Source organism: Stigmatopora nigra, unplaced genomic scaffold, assembly GCF_051989575.1.
Source record: "Stigmatopora nigra isolate UIUO_SnigA unplaced genomic scaffold, RoL_Snig_1.1 HiC_scaffold_24, whole genome shotgun sequence".
NCBI lineage: Eukaryota > Metazoa > Chordata > Actinopteri > Syngnathiformes > Syngnathidae > Stigmatopora > Stigmatopora nigra.
The window spans coordinates 968,705-982,084 of NW_027551603.1; the positions used below are offsets into that span (position 1 = coordinate 968,705).

Genomic DNA, 13,380 nt, shown 5'->3' on the forward strand with positions numbered 1-13,380 from the left:
ATGGACACCCATGAAATGTCGAAAAAGATGCGGGGCATGGTTCTCACAGCACCTGGAGGGAGACAAAGTTGGAAACCTTCACGTGGTGTCTCCTGAGAGGCCGCTCGCTGCGGCCTGCGAATTCCAACAAATACCACTCAGAGCTGCCAACAAGGACCGTGGCACCCTACGTTTTTCATCCAGCCGGAGACATTTGACTGCCCCTCACCTCCGACTACCCCCCGGATGAAATAATCCGCGTTCCAGTGGCAGCTCTAGCGCTATCTGAGGGCAATCCTCAGGCGCTTGTAGTGCAAAAACAAAACAAAACAAACAAACAGCACCTGGTATTCCCAAACGGTCTCCCAATCTGGTACTAAACAAGTCTAACCATGCTTGGCTTCCGAGATCGGGCGAGATCGGGCCTTTTCAGGGTGGTATGGCCGTGAGCGGTACTGCTTTTGCAGATGGACACCCATGAAATGTCGAAAAAGATGCGGGGTATGATGCTCACAGCACCTGGTATTCCCAAGCGGTCTCCCAACCAGTTACTAACCAGGCCCAACCATGCTTGGCTTCCAAGATCGGACGAGATCGGGCCTTTTCAGGGTGGTATGGCCGTGAGCGGTACTGCACTAGCAGATGGACACCCATGAAATGTCGAAAAAGATGCGGGGTATGATGCTCACAGCACCTGGTATTCCCAAGCGGTCTCCCAATCAGGTACTAACCAGGCCGAACCATGCTTGGCTTCCGAGATCGGACGAGATCAGGCCTTTTCAGGGTGGTATGGCCGTGAGCGGTACTGCTCTTGCAGATGGACACCCATGAGCTAAAGTATTAATTCGACCTTCTACACCTGCTACCCAAATCAATTGGGATTTGACATTATTCAAAGTCAGTTGGAATATTCAGGTTATAAAAGAGGGGGGAAAAGGCAGGAATATATACAGCTATGTTTTACTTTTGTGCATTTCAGGCCAAATTGGTATTTGTCTTTGAGTCAGCAATAATAACAAAGGAGTAAAGTCAGCTTGATTGCAGTAAGACTTTTTGCACTCTATACACTCAATTTTCACATGTTGTTTTACTTCTGGACGCTGCAAATGGACTGCACATCTGTTGCATCGTGTGTATATATGTGTATTACCGTACTTTGAATTTTGATTTAAACCTTTACAACCCAACTACCTCAGATCAAGCAATTATAATGTAAAGTAGTAGATGTTTAAAAAAAGCACCAAATGCAAAAAGATAACAAAATAACAATACTAAATAGTCAAATAAGCAACTCCATTATTCTTTTAGAGAAAATATCTCAGCGGGGTCAAGTCATTCAATTCAAATCGACTGGTAATCAGATTCAATTAAAGACTAACCGATTGGGTGCAATGTTGTAGTGGCAGCACAACTAAATGAATTCACTGAATTTAAATGGGATTTATAAGTGTTTTCACATTTTATACTGTAAAACAAAAAATCACATAGGATTTATGGTTAAACACTGGAGCTACAGAATTTGACCAGAAATTACATTCAATTGGTATAGCACTTCAATAACCACCAATTTATTGGAACACTATTGTAGATTTTTCATTTCACTGAAACTAAAATTATATTGCTCCACCACCACATGCACACACCCCTTTTTTACTGTATAACTCTAGCAACCACAAGTATTTTATTTTTATTTTTTTAAGAAGAAAATGACTGACTATTCTTCTGTCTGTTCAGATATCACTACTTTTACATGATAAGAGAAGTAATTTTTAAAGAAGGCTCAGCAAAATACCCAGCATTCAATAGTACTGGCATGCTGGATCTTGCAAACTACACTCCTCAACTGCACGGAAAAAAAATAGAAAAAAACAGTCATACATTGTCTGCAGTACTTTCCACTCATTCGCTTACACTTTGTACTCCATCCTTTCTACACAAAAAGCATCATCCCGCTGTTACAGAGTAAAGAAGGTTGCACAGAGTCCTTTTCTTGCTGTTCTGTCTCTTTAGAACAGAAGGACACTTTGCGCTTCACAGAATGCAAGTCTACAAGTACTGCTGCTTAGATGTGGTTGAATGTTAGGCCCCTAAGAAATACATGTGAAGCAACAGCAATGCTTTACAAGGTGTCTATTGTTTATATAAATAAACATAAAACAGGTTACGAAAACATGCTGTAAAATCCAAATCATATTTTATCATAGTTTCACATGCTTAAACTAATAGTAATTGTTTAGTATAAATGATCGTCATGTGAAAGACATTGTTTAGTATTCTTTCATTCATTCATTCTCTCAACCGCTTATCCTCACAAGGGTCACGGGGGGTGCTAAGGCCTATCCCAGCTATCTACGGGCACCAGGCGGGGGACAAAAGAATGAACATAATTTAAAGTAATTGCTCTACAGTTGTACTGCATACCGGAGGTCATTTAATTCATTCAGATCAAGAACCTCAAATAACATATCGGCTGGTATTGTTGGAGATGGAAATCCAACTCATTTTATCTCTGAGGGCTAGCTGCGAATGCACTTGCATTATGTCAGTAAAATTCTAGAAATCATAGCGAAAGGGTTATTTTTCAAGAAAATCTGTTCGCGAAAGACCGACAAATTGTCTTTATTTGATGCTCTTGTCAGGAGAGGTTGGATTGCCTTTCCTGGCATGACGTCACGATAACTATCAGCTGTCACTAATTACGTGATTAGATTATTTTTGGCGTCACTGGACAAGGTCCAAGTGGACATGGGGAAGCTGGAGCACCTCTTTGAGTCCAGGGCCAAAGAGACGCCATGGGCCAAGAAAGCGCCAGAGAGCAAAAAGTCCGAGATCCTGGTTCTGGACTCCAAGCGGAGCACCGCCATCAACATCGGGATGACGGTCCTGCCCGCCGTTCACGTCATCAAGAGCGCCATCCTCAACTTTGACGACTTTGCCATCAACAAGGAGGGTGTGGAGAAGATCCTGAGCATGACGCCCACAGAGGAGGAGAAGCAGAAGATCCGCGAGGCTCGCTCGGCCAATCCCGACGTTCCCCTGGGGACGGCCGAGGAATTCCTCTCGGGCCTGGCTTCCGTCAGCGCCTTGACCCCCCGCCTGCAGCTGTGGTCTTTCAAACTCAACTATGAGGCACTCGAGCAGGAGATCGCCGAGCCCCTGTTTGACCTGAAGTTGGGCATGGAGCAGCTGGCCGGCAACCGGACCTTCAAGAAGATCCTGGCCACGCTGCTGGCCGTGGGGAACTTCCTCAACGGGTGTCCTCCTCACCAGAATCTTCAGGCTCCCTCCACGGTGAATCAATTCCTCTGGGCATAGGCATAAGATAACTTGGGCGCTCTCTGGTGGTTGTACGCACCTGGGCATCATGATGAAACGGTAAAGGCTTCCCAGGGCGACGTGCATAGCAGTGGTGGGGCGTATGAGTACGCTGCGGCTCTAACTCTTCTACCAGCTGTGGCTCATCTCTAGAAATGATGTGCCTGAGAGCCCCGCACCACGGTGTGTCCATTACAAAATTCCTAAACGATTCTGAGGGGTTTCTTATACATTCCAAGCAGTCCGGTGTCTTCGAGGTGGATGGTTTGCGTCGCCGAGTGCGTCGGCGCGAGCGTGGGTGGCGCTCCGCTGGGTCCATAATGGTTGGATCGTGCTGTTACGATTTCGCCGCGTAGTGCGACGCGATCGTAGGGTAAGTTGAACCCAGATGCAGAGTCGCCGAAGTAATTGGAAAGGTGAGGCAGATCTGTAGCTCTTGTTGGTTGATTTAATAAACGGGGTAACATAACTTAAACAACTTGGCTTGACCACTCATTACAAACGAACTGAACATGCGGCGTGGCGTCAATGGAAACAGCAATTACTACGAGGATTAACAGGAAACGAAACCAGAACTTAACCAGTCGATCCAACCGCGTCCACAGAAAATCATAATGCTTAAATACCAAAAATAATCTAATCACGTAATTAGTGACAGCTGATAGTTATCGTGACGTCATGCCAGGAAAGGCAATCCAACCACTCCTGACAGCTCTGAGTGATTTTGGATCCTTTGTTTCTCCCCCAAGTAATGAGGACATGTTCTTTTTAAGATAGCTCTCCATCTAAGTCCTACTATAGGTCCAGTCTTGGTAAAAGGTGCATGATGACAACTGATCTATCTGAAATCCAGAATTTGATCTGGATTTCAGATAGATCACCCATGAAATGTCGAAAAAGATGCGGGGTATGATGCTCACAGCACCTGGTATTCCCAAGCGGTCTCCCAATCAGGTACTAACCAGGCCGTACCATGCTTGGCTTCCGAGATCGAACGAGATCGGGCCTTTTCAGGGTGGTATGGCCGTGAGCGGTACTGCTCTTGCAGATGGACACCCATGAAATGTCGAAAAAGATGCGGGGTATGATGCTCACAGCACCTGGTATTCCCAAGCGGTCTCCCAATCAGGTACTAACCAGGCCGAACCATGCTTGGCTTACGAGATCGGACGAGATCGGGCCTTTTCAGGGTGGTATGGCCGTGAGCGGTACTGCTTTTGCAGATGGACACCCATGAAATGTCGAAAAAGATGCGGGGTATGATACTCACAGCACCTGGTATTCCCAAGCGGTCTCCCAATCAGGTACTAAACAGGCCGAACCATGCTTGGCTTCCGAGATCGGACGAGATCTGGCCTTTTCAGGGTGGTATGGCCGTGAGCAGTACTGCCCTTGCAGATGGACACCCATGAAATGTCGAAAAAGATGCGGGGTATGATGCTCACAGCACCTGGTATTCCCAAGCGGTCTCCCAATCAGGTACTAACCAGGCCAAACCATGCTTGGCTTCCGAGATCGGACGAGATCGGGCCTTTTCAGGGTGGTATGGCCGTGAGCGGTACTGCACTAGCAGATGGACACCCATGAAATGTCGAAAAAGATGCGGGGCATGGTTCTCACAGCACCCGGTATTCCCAAGCGGTCTCCCAATCTGGTACTAAACAAGTCTAACCATGCTTGGCTTCCGAGATCGGACGAGATCGGGCCTTTTCAGGGTGGTATGGCCGTGAGCGGTACTGCTCTAGCAGATGGACACCCATGAAATGTCGAAAAAGATGCGGGGTATGATGTACACAGCACCTGGTATTCCCAAGCGGACTCCCAATCAGGTACTAACCAGGCCGAACCATGCTTGGCTTCCGAGATCGGACGAGATCGGGCCTTTTCAGGGAGGTATGGCCGAGAGCGGTACTGCACTAGCAGATGGACACCCATGAAATGTCGAAAAAGATGCGGGGTATGATGCTCACCGCACCTGGTATTCCCAAGCGGTCTCCCAATCAGGTACTAACCAGGCCGAACCATGCTTGGCTGCCGAGATCGGACGAGATCAGGCGAGATCGGGCCTTATCAGGGTGGTATGGCCGTGAGCGGTACTGCTCTTGCAGATGGACACCCATGAAATGTCAAAAAAGATGCGGGGTATGATGCTCACAGCACCTGGTATTCCCAAGCAGTCTCCCAATCAGGTACTAAACAGGCCGAACCATGCTTGGCTTCCGAGATCGGACGAGATCGGGCCTTTTCAGCGTGGTATGGCCGTGAGCGGTACTGCACTAGCAGATGGACACCCATGAAATGTCGAAAAAGATGCTGGGTATGATGCTCACAGCACCTGGTATTCCCAAGCGGTCTGCCAATCAGGTACTAACCAGGCTGAACCATGCTTGGCTGCCTAGATCGGACGAGATCGGGCCTTTTCAGGGTGGTATGGCCGTCAGCGGTACTGCTCTTGCAGATGGACACCCATGAAATGTCAAAAAAGATGCGGGGTATGATGCTCACAGCACCTGGTATTCCCAAGCAGTCTCCCAATCAGGTACTAAACAGGCCGAATCATGCTTGGCTTCCGAGATCGGACGAGATCGGGCCTTTTCAGGGTGGTATGGCCGTGAGCGGTACTGCACTAGCAGATGGACACCCATGAAATGTCGAAAAAGATGCGGGGTATGATGCTTAAAGCACCTGGTATTCCCAAGCGGTCTCCCAATCAGGTACTAAACAGGCCGAACCATGCTTGGCTTCCGAGATCGGACGAGATCGGGCCTTTTCAGGGTGGTATGGCCGTGAGCGGTACTGCACTAGCAGATGGACACCCATGAAATGTCGAAAAAGATGCGGGGTATGATGCTCACAGCACCTGGTATTCCCAAGCGGTCTCCCAATCAGGTACTAACCAGGCCGAACCATGCTTGGCTTCCGAGATCGGGCGAGATCGGGCCTTTTCAGGGTGGTATGGCCGTGAGCGGTACTGCTCGTGTAGATGGACACCCATGAAATGTCGAAAAAGATGCGGGGTATGATACTCACAGCACCTGGTATTCCCAAGCGGTCTCCCAATCAGGTACTAAACAGGCCGAAGCATGCTTGGCTTCCAAAATCAGACGAGATCGGGCCTTTTCAGGGTGGTATGGCCGTGAGCGGTACCGCTCTTGCAGATGGACACCCATGAAATGTCGAAAAAGATGTGGGGTATGATGCTCACAGCACCTGGTATTCCCAAGCGGTCTCCCAATCAGGTACTAAACAGGCCGAACCATGCTTGGCTTACAAGATCGGACGAGATCGGGCCTTTTCAGGGTGGTATGGCCGTGAGCGGTACTGCACTGGCAGATGGACACCCATGAAATGTCGAAAAAGATGCGGGGTATGATGCTCACAGCACCTGGTATTCCCAAGCGGTCTCCCAATCAGGTACTAAACAGGCCGAACCATGCTTGGCTTCCGAGATCGGACGAGATCGGGCCTTTTCAGGGTGGAATGGCCGTGAGCGGTACTGCACTAGCAGATGGACACCCATGAAATGTCGAAAAAGATGCGGGGTATGATGCTCACAGCACCTGGTATTCCGAAGCGGTCTCCCAATCAGGTACTAAACAGGCCGAACCATGCTTGGCTACCGAGATCGGACGAGATCGGGCCTTTTCAGGGTGGTATGGCCGTGAGCGGTACTGCACTAGCAGATGGACACCCATGAAATGTCGAAAAAGATGCAGGGTATGATGCTCACAGCACCAGGTATTTCCAAGCGGTCTCCCAATCAGGTACTAACCAGGCTGAACCATACTTGGCTTCCGAGATCGGACGAGATCGGGCCTTTCCAGGGTGGTATGGCCGTGAGCGGTACTGTACTAGCAGATGGACACCCATGAAATGTCGAAAAAGATGCGCGGTATGATGCTCACAGCACCTGGAATTCCCAAGCGGTCTCCCAATCAGGTACTAACCAGGCCGAACCATGCTTGGCTGCCGAGATCGGACGAGATCGGGCCTTTTCAGGGTGGTATGGCCGTGAGCGGTCCTGCCTTAGCAGATGGACACCCATGAAATCTCGAAAAAGATGCGGGGTATGATGCTCACAGCACCTGGTATTCCCAAGCGGTCTCCCAATCAGGTACTAAACAGGCCGAACCATGCGTGGCTTCCGAGATCGGACGAGATCGGGCCTTTTCAGGGTGGTATGGCCGTGAGCGGTACTGCTCTTGCAGATGGACACCCATGAAATGTCGAAAAAGATGCTGGGTATGACGCTTACAGCACCTGGTATTCCCAAGCGGTCTCCCAATTAGGTACTAACCAGGCCGAACCATGCTTGGCTTCCGAGATCGGACGAGATCGGGCCTTTTCAGGGTGGTATGGCCGTGAGCGGTACTGCACTAGCAGATGGACACCCATGAAATCTCGAAAAAGATGCGGGGTATGATGCTCACAGCACCTGGTATTCCCAAGCGGTATCCCAATCAGGTACTAAACAGGCCGAACCATGCGTGGCTTCCGAGATCGGACGAGATCGGGCCTTTTCAGGGTGGTATGGCGGTGAGCGGTACTGCTCTTGCAGATGGACACCCATGAAATGTCGAAAAAGATGCTGAGTATGATGCTTACAGCACCTGGTATTCCCAAGCGGTCTCCCAATCAGGTACTAACCAGGCCGAACCATGCTTGGCTTCCGAGATCGGACGAGATCGGGCCCTTTCAGGGTGGTATGGCCGTGAGCGGTACTGCTCTTGCAGATGGACACCCATGAAATGTCGAAAAAGATGCTGGGTATGATGCTCACAGCACCTGGTATTCCCAAGCGGTCTCCCAATCAGGTACTAACCAGGCCGAACCATGCTTGGCTCCCGAGATCGGACGAGATCGGGCCTTTTCAGGGTGGTATGGCCGTGAGCGGTACTGCTCCTGCAGATGGACACCCATGAAATGTCGAAAAAGATGCGGGGTATGATGCTCACAGCACCTGGTATTCCCAAGCGGTCTCCCAATCAGGTACTAACCAGGCCGAACCATGCGTGGCTTCCGAGATCGGACGAGATCGGGCCTTTTCAGGGTGGTATGGCCGTGAGCGGTACTGCTCTTGCAGATGGACACCCATGAAATGTCGAAAAAGATGCTGGGTATGATGCTCACAGCACCTGGTATTCCCAAGCGGTCTCCCAATCAGGTACTTACCAGGCCGAACCATGCTTGGCTCCCGAGATCGGACGAGATCGGGCCTTTTCAGGGTGGTATGGCCGTGAGCGGTACTGCACTAGCAGATGGACACCCATGAAATGTCGAAAAAGATGCGGGGTATGATGCTCACAGCACCTGGTATTCCCAAGCGGCCTCCCAATCAGGTACTAACCAGGCCGAACCATGCTTGGCTTCCGAGACCGGGCGAGATCGGGCTCTTTCAGGGTGGTATGGCCGTGAGCGGTACTGTTCTTGCAGATGGACACCCATGAAATGTCGAAAAAGATGCGGGGTATAATGCTCACAGCACCTGGTATTCCCAAGCGGTCTCCCAATCAGGTACTAAACAGGCCGAACCATGCTTGGCTTCCAAGATCGGACGAGATCGGGCCTTTTCAGGGTGGTATGGCCGTGAGCGGTAATGCTCTCGCAGATGGACACCCATGAAATGTCGAAAAAGATGCGGGGTATGATGCTCACAGCACCTGGTATTCCCAAGCGGTCTCCCAATCAGGTACTAAACAGGCCGAACCATGCTTGGCTTCCGAGATCGGACGAGATCGGGCCTTTTCAGGGTGGTATGGCCGTGAGCGGTACTGCACTAGCAGATGGACACCCATGAAATGTCGAAAAAGATGCGGGGTATGATGCTCACAGCACCTGGTATTCCGAAGCGGTCTCCCAATCAGGTACTAAACAGGCCGAACCATGCTTGGCTGCCGAGATCGGACGAGATCGGGCCTTTTCAGGGTGGTATGGCCGTGAGCGGTACTGCACTAGCAGATGGACACCCATGAAATGTCGAAAAAGATGCGGGGTATGATGCCCACAGCACCTGGTATTCCCAAGCGGTCTCCCAATCAGGTACTAACCAGGCCGAACGATGCTTGGCTCCCGAGATCGGGCGAGATCGGGCCTTTTCAGGGTGGTATGGCTGTGAGCGGTACTGCTCTTGCAGATGGACACCCATGAAATGTCGAAAAAGATGCGGGGTATGATGCTCACAGCACCTGGTATTCCCAAGCGGTCTCCCAATCAGGTACTAACCAGGCCGAACCATGCGTGGCTTCCGAGATCGGACGAGATCGGGCCTTTTCAGGGTGGTATGGCCGTGAGCGGTACTGCTCTTGCAGATGGACACCCATGAAATGTCGAAAAAGATGCTGGGTATGATGCTCACAGCACCTGGTATTCCCAAGCGGTCTCCCAATCAGGTACTAACCAGGCCGAACCATGCTTGGCTCCCGAGATCGGACGAGATCGGGCCTTTTCAGGGTGGTATGGCCGTGAGCGGTACTGCACTAGCAGATGGACACCCATGAAATGTCGAAAAAGATGCGGGGTATGATGCTCACAGCACCTGGTATTCCCAAGCGGCCTCCCAATCAGGTACTAACCAGGCCGAACCATGCTTGGCTTCCGAGACCGGGCGAGATCGGGCTCTTTCAGGGTGGTATGGCCGTGAGCGGTACTGTTCTTGCAGATGGACACCCATGAAATGTCGAAAAAGATGCGGGGTATAATGCTCACAGCACCTGGTATTCCCAAGCGGTCTCCCAATCAGGTACTAAACAGGCCGAACAATGCTTGGCTTCCAAGATCGGACGAGATCGGGCCTTTTCAGGGTGGTATGGCCGTGAGCGGTAATGCTCTTGCAGATGGACACCCATGAAATGTCGAAAAAGATGCGGGGTATGATGCTCACAGCACCTGGTATTCCCAAGCGGTCTCCCAATCAGGTACTAAACAGGCCGAACCATGCTTGGCTTCCGAGATCGGACGAGATCGGGCCTTTTCAGGGTGGTATGGCCGTGAGCGGTACTGCATTAGCAGATGGACACCCATGAAATGTCGAAAAAGATGCGGGGTATGATGCTCACAGCACCTGGTATTCCGAAGCGGTCTCCCAATCAGGTACTAAACAGGCCGAACCATGCTTGGCTGCCGAGATCGGACGAGATCGGGCCTTTTCAGGGTGGTATGGCCGTGAGCGGTACTGCACTAGCAGATGGACACCCATGAAATGTCGAAAAAGATGCGGGGTATGATGCCCACAGCACCTGGTATTCCCAAGCGGTCTCCCAATCAGGTACTAACCAGGCCGAACGATGCTTGGCTTCCAAGATCGGGCGAGATCGGGCCTTTTCAGGGTGGTATGGCTGTGAGCGGTACTGCTCTTGCAGATGGACACCCATGAAATGTCGAAAAAGATGCAGGGTATGATGCTCACAGCACCTGGTATTCCCAAGCGGTCTCCCAATCAGGTACTAACCAGGCCGAACCATGCTTGGCTGCCGAGATCGGACGAGATCGAACGAGATCGGGCCTTTTCAGGGTGGTATGCCCGTGAGCGGTACTGCTCTTGCAGATGGACACCCATGAAATTTTGAAAAAGATGCGGGGTATGATGCTCACAGAACCTGGTATTCCCAAGCGGTCTCCCAATCAGGTACTAACCAGGCCGAACAATGCTTGGCTTCCGAGATCGGACGAGATCGGGTCTTTTCAGGGTGGTATGGCCGTGAGCGGTACTGCTCTTGCAGATGGACACCCATGAAATGTCGAAAAAGATGCGGGGTATGATGCTCACAGCACCTGGTATTCCCAAGCGGTCTCCCAATCAGGTACCAACCAGGCCGAACCATGCTTGGCTTCCGAGATCGGACGAGATCGGGCCTTTTCAGGGTGGTATGGCCGTGAGCGGTACTTCACTAGCAGATGGACACCCATGAAATGTCGAAAAAGATGCGGGGTATGATGCTCACAGCACCTGGTATTCCCAAGCGGTCTCCCAATCAGGTACTAACCAGGTCGAACCATGCTTGGCTGCCGAGATCGGACGAGATCGGACGAGATCGGGCCTTTTCAGGGTGGTATGGCCGTGAGCGTTACTGCTCTTGCAGATAGACACCCATGAAATGTCGAAAAAGATGCGGGGTATGATGCTCACAGCACCTGGTATTCCCAAGCGGTCTCCCAATCAGGTACTAAACAGGCCGAACCATGCTTGGCTTCCGAGATCGGACGAGATCGGGCCTTTTCAGGGTGGTATGGCCGTGGGCAGTACTGCTCTTGCAGATGGACACCCATGAAATGTCGAAAAAGATGCGGGGTATGATGCTCACAGCACCTGGTATTCCCAAGCGGTCTCCCAATCAGGTACTAACCAGGCCGAACCATGCTTGGCTGGAGAGATCGGACGAGATCGGGCCTTTTCAGGGTGGTATGGCCGTGAGCGGTACTGCACTAGCAGATGGACACCCATGAAATGTCGAAAAAGATGCGGGGTATGATGCTCACAGCACCTGGTATTCCCAAGCGGTCTCCCAATCAGGTACTAAACAGGCCGAACTATGCTTGGCTTCCGAGATCGGACGAGATCGGGCCTTTTCAGGGTGGTATGGCCGTGAGCGGTACTGCACTAGCAGATGGACACCCATGAAATGTCGAAAAAGATGCGGGGTATGATGCTCACAGCACCTGGTATTCCCAAGCGGTCTCCCAATCAGGTACTAACCAGGCCGAACAATGCTTGGCTGCCGAGATCGTACGAGATCGGGCGAGATCGGGCCTTATCAGGGTGGTATGACCGTGAGCGGTACTGCTCTTGCAGATGGACACTTATGAAATGTCGAAAAAGATGCGGGGTATGATGCTCACAGCACCTGGTATTCCCAAGCGGTCTCCCAATCAGGTACTAAACAGGCCGAACCATGCTTGGCTTCCGAGATCAGACGAGATCGGGCCTTTTCAGGGTGGTATGGCCGTGAGCGGTACTGCACTAGCAGATGGACACCCATGAAATGTCGAAAAAGATGCGGGGTATGATGCTCACAGCACCTGGTATTCCCAAGCGGTCTCCCAATCAGGTACTAACCAGGCCGAACCATGCTTAGCTTCCGAGATCGGAGGAGATTGGGCCTTTTCAGGGTGGTATGGCCGTGAGCGGTACTGCTCTTGCAGATGGACACCCATGAAATGTCGAAAAAGATGCGGGGCAAGATGCTCACAGCACCTGGTATTCCCAAGAGGTCTCCCAATCAGGTACTAAACAGGCTGAACCCTGCTTGGCTGCCGAGATCGGACGAGATCGGGCGAGATTGGGCCTTTTCAGGGTGGTATGGCCGTGAGCGATACTGCTCTTGCAGATGGACACCCATGAAATGTCGAAAAAGATGCGGGGTATGATGCTCACAGCACCTGGTATTCCCAAGCGGTCTCCCAATCAGGTATTAACCAGGCCGAACCATGCTTGGCTGCCGAGATCGGACGAGATCGGGCGAGATCGGGCCTTATCAGGGTGGTATGGCCGTGAGCGGTACTGCTCTTGCAGATGGACACCCATGAAATGTCGAAAAAGATGCGGGGTATGATGCTCACAGCACCTGGTATTCTCAAGCGGTCTCCCAATTAGGTACTAACCAGGCCGAACCATGCTTGGCTGCCGAGTTCGGACGAGATCGGGCGAGATCGGGCCTTTTCAGGGTGGTATGGCCGTGAGCGGTACTGCTCTTGCAGATGGACACCCATGAAATGTCGAAAAAAATGCAGGGTATGATGCTCACAGCACCTGATATTCCCAAGCGGTCTCCCAATCAGGTACTAACCAGGCCGAACAATGCTTTGCTGCCGAGATCGGACGAGATCGGGCGAGATCGGGCCTTATCAGGGTTGTATGGCCGTGAGCGGTACTGCTCTTGCAGATGGACACCCATGAAATGTCGAAAAAGATGCGGGGTATGATGCTCACAGCACCTGGTATTCCCAAGCGGTCTCCCAATCAGGTACTAACCAGGCCGAACCATGCTTGGCTGCCGAGATCGGACGAGATCGGGCGAGATCGGGCCTTTTCAGGGTGGTATGGCCGTGAGCGGTACTGCTCTTGCAGATGGACACCCATGAAATGTCGAA

General features: G+C 51.4%; 55 pseudogenes; all 55 read right to left on the bottom strand.

The window, feature by feature from the left end:
* Window positions 1–311: 311 nt before the first annotated feature.
* Window positions 312–430, bottom strand: LOC144186303 (5S ribosomal RNA; annotated as a pseudogene).
* Window positions 431–486: 56 nt separating this feature from the next.
* Window positions 487–605, bottom strand: LOC144181900 (5S ribosomal RNA; annotated as a pseudogene).
* Window positions 606–661: 56 nt separating this feature from the next.
* Window positions 662–780, bottom strand: LOC144187778 (5S ribosomal RNA; annotated as a pseudogene).
* Window positions 781–4,207: 3,427 nt separating this feature from the next.
* LOC144183601 (5S ribosomal RNA) lies at window positions 4,208–4,326 on the bottom strand (annotated as a pseudogene).
* Window positions 4,327–4,382: 56 nt separating this feature from the next.
* On the bottom strand, window positions 4,383–4,501 carry LOC144189354 (5S ribosomal RNA; annotated as a pseudogene).
* Window positions 4,502–4,557: 56 nt separating this feature from the next.
* On the bottom strand, window positions 4,558–4,676 carry LOC144191794 (5S ribosomal RNA; annotated as a pseudogene).
* A 56-nt stretch (window positions 4,677–4,732) lies between these two features.
* On the bottom strand, window positions 4,733–4,851 carry LOC144188627 (5S ribosomal RNA; annotated as a pseudogene).
* A 56-nt stretch (window positions 4,852–4,907) lies between these two features.
* On the bottom strand, window positions 4,908–5,026 carry LOC144191905 (5S ribosomal RNA; annotated as a pseudogene).
* Window positions 5,027–5,082: 56 nt separating this feature from the next.
* LOC144183896 (5S ribosomal RNA) lies at window positions 5,083–5,201 on the bottom strand (annotated as a pseudogene).
* A 56-nt stretch (window positions 5,202–5,257) lies between these two features.
* Window positions 5,258–5,386, bottom strand: LOC144186169 (5S ribosomal RNA; annotated as a pseudogene).
* Window positions 5,387–5,442: 56 nt separating this feature from the next.
* LOC144181720 (5S ribosomal RNA) lies at window positions 5,443–5,561 on the bottom strand (annotated as a pseudogene).
* Window positions 5,562–5,617: 56 nt separating this feature from the next.
* Window positions 5,618–5,736, bottom strand: LOC144187052 (5S ribosomal RNA; annotated as a pseudogene).
* A 56-nt stretch (window positions 5,737–5,792) lies between these two features.
* Window positions 5,793–5,911, bottom strand: LOC144182035 (5S ribosomal RNA; annotated as a pseudogene).
* A 56-nt stretch (window positions 5,912–5,967) lies between these two features.
* On the bottom strand, window positions 5,968–6,086 carry LOC144182808 (5S ribosomal RNA; annotated as a pseudogene).
* A 56-nt stretch (window positions 6,087–6,142) lies between these two features.
* LOC144188461 (5S ribosomal RNA) lies at window positions 6,143–6,261 on the bottom strand (annotated as a pseudogene).
* A 56-nt stretch (window positions 6,262–6,317) lies between these two features.
* On the bottom strand, window positions 6,318–6,436 carry LOC144186119 (5S ribosomal RNA; annotated as a pseudogene).
* A 56-nt stretch (window positions 6,437–6,492) lies between these two features.
* On the bottom strand, window positions 6,493–6,611 carry LOC144182595 (5S ribosomal RNA; annotated as a pseudogene).
* Window positions 6,612–6,667: 56 nt separating this feature from the next.
* Window positions 6,668–6,786, bottom strand: LOC144189424 (5S ribosomal RNA; annotated as a pseudogene).
* A 56-nt stretch (window positions 6,787–6,842) lies between these two features.
* LOC144191087 (5S ribosomal RNA) lies at window positions 6,843–6,961 on the bottom strand (annotated as a pseudogene).
* A 56-nt stretch (window positions 6,962–7,017) lies between these two features.
* Window positions 7,018–7,136, bottom strand: LOC144183311 (5S ribosomal RNA; annotated as a pseudogene).
* A 56-nt stretch (window positions 7,137–7,192) lies between these two features.
* LOC144187333 (5S ribosomal RNA) lies at window positions 7,193–7,311 on the bottom strand (annotated as a pseudogene).
* A 56-nt stretch (window positions 7,312–7,367) lies between these two features.
* On the bottom strand, window positions 7,368–7,486 carry LOC144191049 (5S ribosomal RNA; annotated as a pseudogene).
* Window positions 7,487–7,542: 56 nt separating this feature from the next.
* Window positions 7,543–7,661, bottom strand: LOC144189404 (5S ribosomal RNA; annotated as a pseudogene).
* A 56-nt stretch (window positions 7,662–7,717) lies between these two features.
* LOC144185086 (5S ribosomal RNA) lies at window positions 7,718–7,836 on the bottom strand (annotated as a pseudogene).
* Window positions 7,837–7,892: 56 nt separating this feature from the next.
* LOC144187437 (5S ribosomal RNA) lies at window positions 7,893–8,011 on the bottom strand (annotated as a pseudogene).
* A 56-nt stretch (window positions 8,012–8,067) lies between these two features.
* LOC144187970 (5S ribosomal RNA) lies at window positions 8,068–8,186 on the bottom strand (annotated as a pseudogene).
* A 56-nt stretch (window positions 8,187–8,242) lies between these two features.
* LOC144189471 (5S ribosomal RNA) lies at window positions 8,243–8,361 on the bottom strand (annotated as a pseudogene).
* Window positions 8,362–8,417: 56 nt separating this feature from the next.
* On the bottom strand, window positions 8,418–8,536 carry LOC144189021 (5S ribosomal RNA; annotated as a pseudogene).
* Window positions 8,537–8,592: 56 nt separating this feature from the next.
* On the bottom strand, window positions 8,593–8,711 carry LOC144190966 (5S ribosomal RNA; annotated as a pseudogene).
* Window positions 8,712–8,767: 56 nt separating this feature from the next.
* LOC144189949 (5S ribosomal RNA) lies at window positions 8,768–8,886 on the bottom strand (annotated as a pseudogene).
* Window positions 8,887–8,942: 56 nt separating this feature from the next.
* Window positions 8,943–9,061, bottom strand: LOC144187540 (5S ribosomal RNA; annotated as a pseudogene).
* Window positions 9,062–9,117: 56 nt separating this feature from the next.
* LOC144190838 (5S ribosomal RNA) lies at window positions 9,118–9,236 on the bottom strand (annotated as a pseudogene).
* Window positions 9,237–9,292: 56 nt separating this feature from the next.
* LOC144184489 (5S ribosomal RNA) lies at window positions 9,293–9,411 on the bottom strand (annotated as a pseudogene).
* Window positions 9,412–9,467: 56 nt separating this feature from the next.
* LOC144189472 (5S ribosomal RNA) lies at window positions 9,468–9,586 on the bottom strand (annotated as a pseudogene).
* Window positions 9,587–9,642: 56 nt separating this feature from the next.
* On the bottom strand, window positions 9,643–9,761 carry LOC144187973 (5S ribosomal RNA; annotated as a pseudogene).
* A 56-nt stretch (window positions 9,762–9,817) lies between these two features.
* Window positions 9,818–9,936, bottom strand: LOC144190968 (5S ribosomal RNA; annotated as a pseudogene).
* Window positions 9,937–9,992: 56 nt separating this feature from the next.
* On the bottom strand, window positions 9,993–10,111 carry LOC144182316 (5S ribosomal RNA; annotated as a pseudogene).
* Window positions 10,112–10,167: 56 nt separating this feature from the next.
* LOC144187541 (5S ribosomal RNA) lies at window positions 10,168–10,286 on the bottom strand (annotated as a pseudogene).
* A 56-nt stretch (window positions 10,287–10,342) lies between these two features.
* On the bottom strand, window positions 10,343–10,461 carry LOC144190839 (5S ribosomal RNA; annotated as a pseudogene).
* Window positions 10,462–10,517: 56 nt separating this feature from the next.
* Window positions 10,518–10,636, bottom strand: LOC144184769 (5S ribosomal RNA; annotated as a pseudogene).
* A 56-nt stretch (window positions 10,637–10,692) lies between these two features.
* LOC144185828 (5S ribosomal RNA) lies at window positions 10,693–10,821 on the bottom strand (annotated as a pseudogene).
* A 56-nt stretch (window positions 10,822–10,877) lies between these two features.
* Window positions 10,878–10,996, bottom strand: LOC144190802 (5S ribosomal RNA; annotated as a pseudogene).
* Window positions 10,997–11,052: 56 nt separating this feature from the next.
* Window positions 11,053–11,171, bottom strand: LOC144187936 (5S ribosomal RNA; annotated as a pseudogene).
* Window positions 11,172–11,227: 56 nt separating this feature from the next.
* LOC144184452 (5S ribosomal RNA) lies at window positions 11,228–11,356 on the bottom strand (annotated as a pseudogene).
* Window positions 11,357–11,412: 56 nt separating this feature from the next.
* On the bottom strand, window positions 11,413–11,531 carry LOC144189993 (5S ribosomal RNA; annotated as a pseudogene).
* Window positions 11,532–11,587: 56 nt separating this feature from the next.
* Window positions 11,588–11,706, bottom strand: LOC144183312 (5S ribosomal RNA; annotated as a pseudogene).
* Window positions 11,707–11,762: 56 nt separating this feature from the next.
* On the bottom strand, window positions 11,763–11,881 carry LOC144190136 (5S ribosomal RNA; annotated as a pseudogene).
* Window positions 11,882–11,937: 56 nt separating this feature from the next.
* LOC144186547 (5S ribosomal RNA) lies at window positions 11,938–12,066 on the bottom strand (annotated as a pseudogene).
* Window positions 12,067–12,122: 56 nt separating this feature from the next.
* LOC144188127 (5S ribosomal RNA) lies at window positions 12,123–12,241 on the bottom strand (annotated as a pseudogene).
* Window positions 12,242–12,297: 56 nt separating this feature from the next.
* Window positions 12,298–12,416, bottom strand: LOC144189537 (5S ribosomal RNA; annotated as a pseudogene).
* Window positions 12,417–12,472: 56 nt separating this feature from the next.
* On the bottom strand, window positions 12,473–12,601 carry LOC144183789 (5S ribosomal RNA; annotated as a pseudogene).
* A 56-nt stretch (window positions 12,602–12,657) lies between these two features.
* On the bottom strand, window positions 12,658–12,786 carry LOC144185151 (5S ribosomal RNA; annotated as a pseudogene).
* A 56-nt stretch (window positions 12,787–12,842) lies between these two features.
* On the bottom strand, window positions 12,843–12,971 carry LOC144183958 (5S ribosomal RNA; annotated as a pseudogene).
* A 56-nt stretch (window positions 12,972–13,027) lies between these two features.
* LOC144185794 (5S ribosomal RNA) lies at window positions 13,028–13,156 on the bottom strand (annotated as a pseudogene).
* A 56-nt stretch (window positions 13,157–13,212) lies between these two features.
* On the bottom strand, window positions 13,213–13,341 carry LOC144181895 (5S ribosomal RNA; annotated as a pseudogene).
* Between the last annotated feature and the right edge of the window lie 39 nt (window positions 13,342–13,380).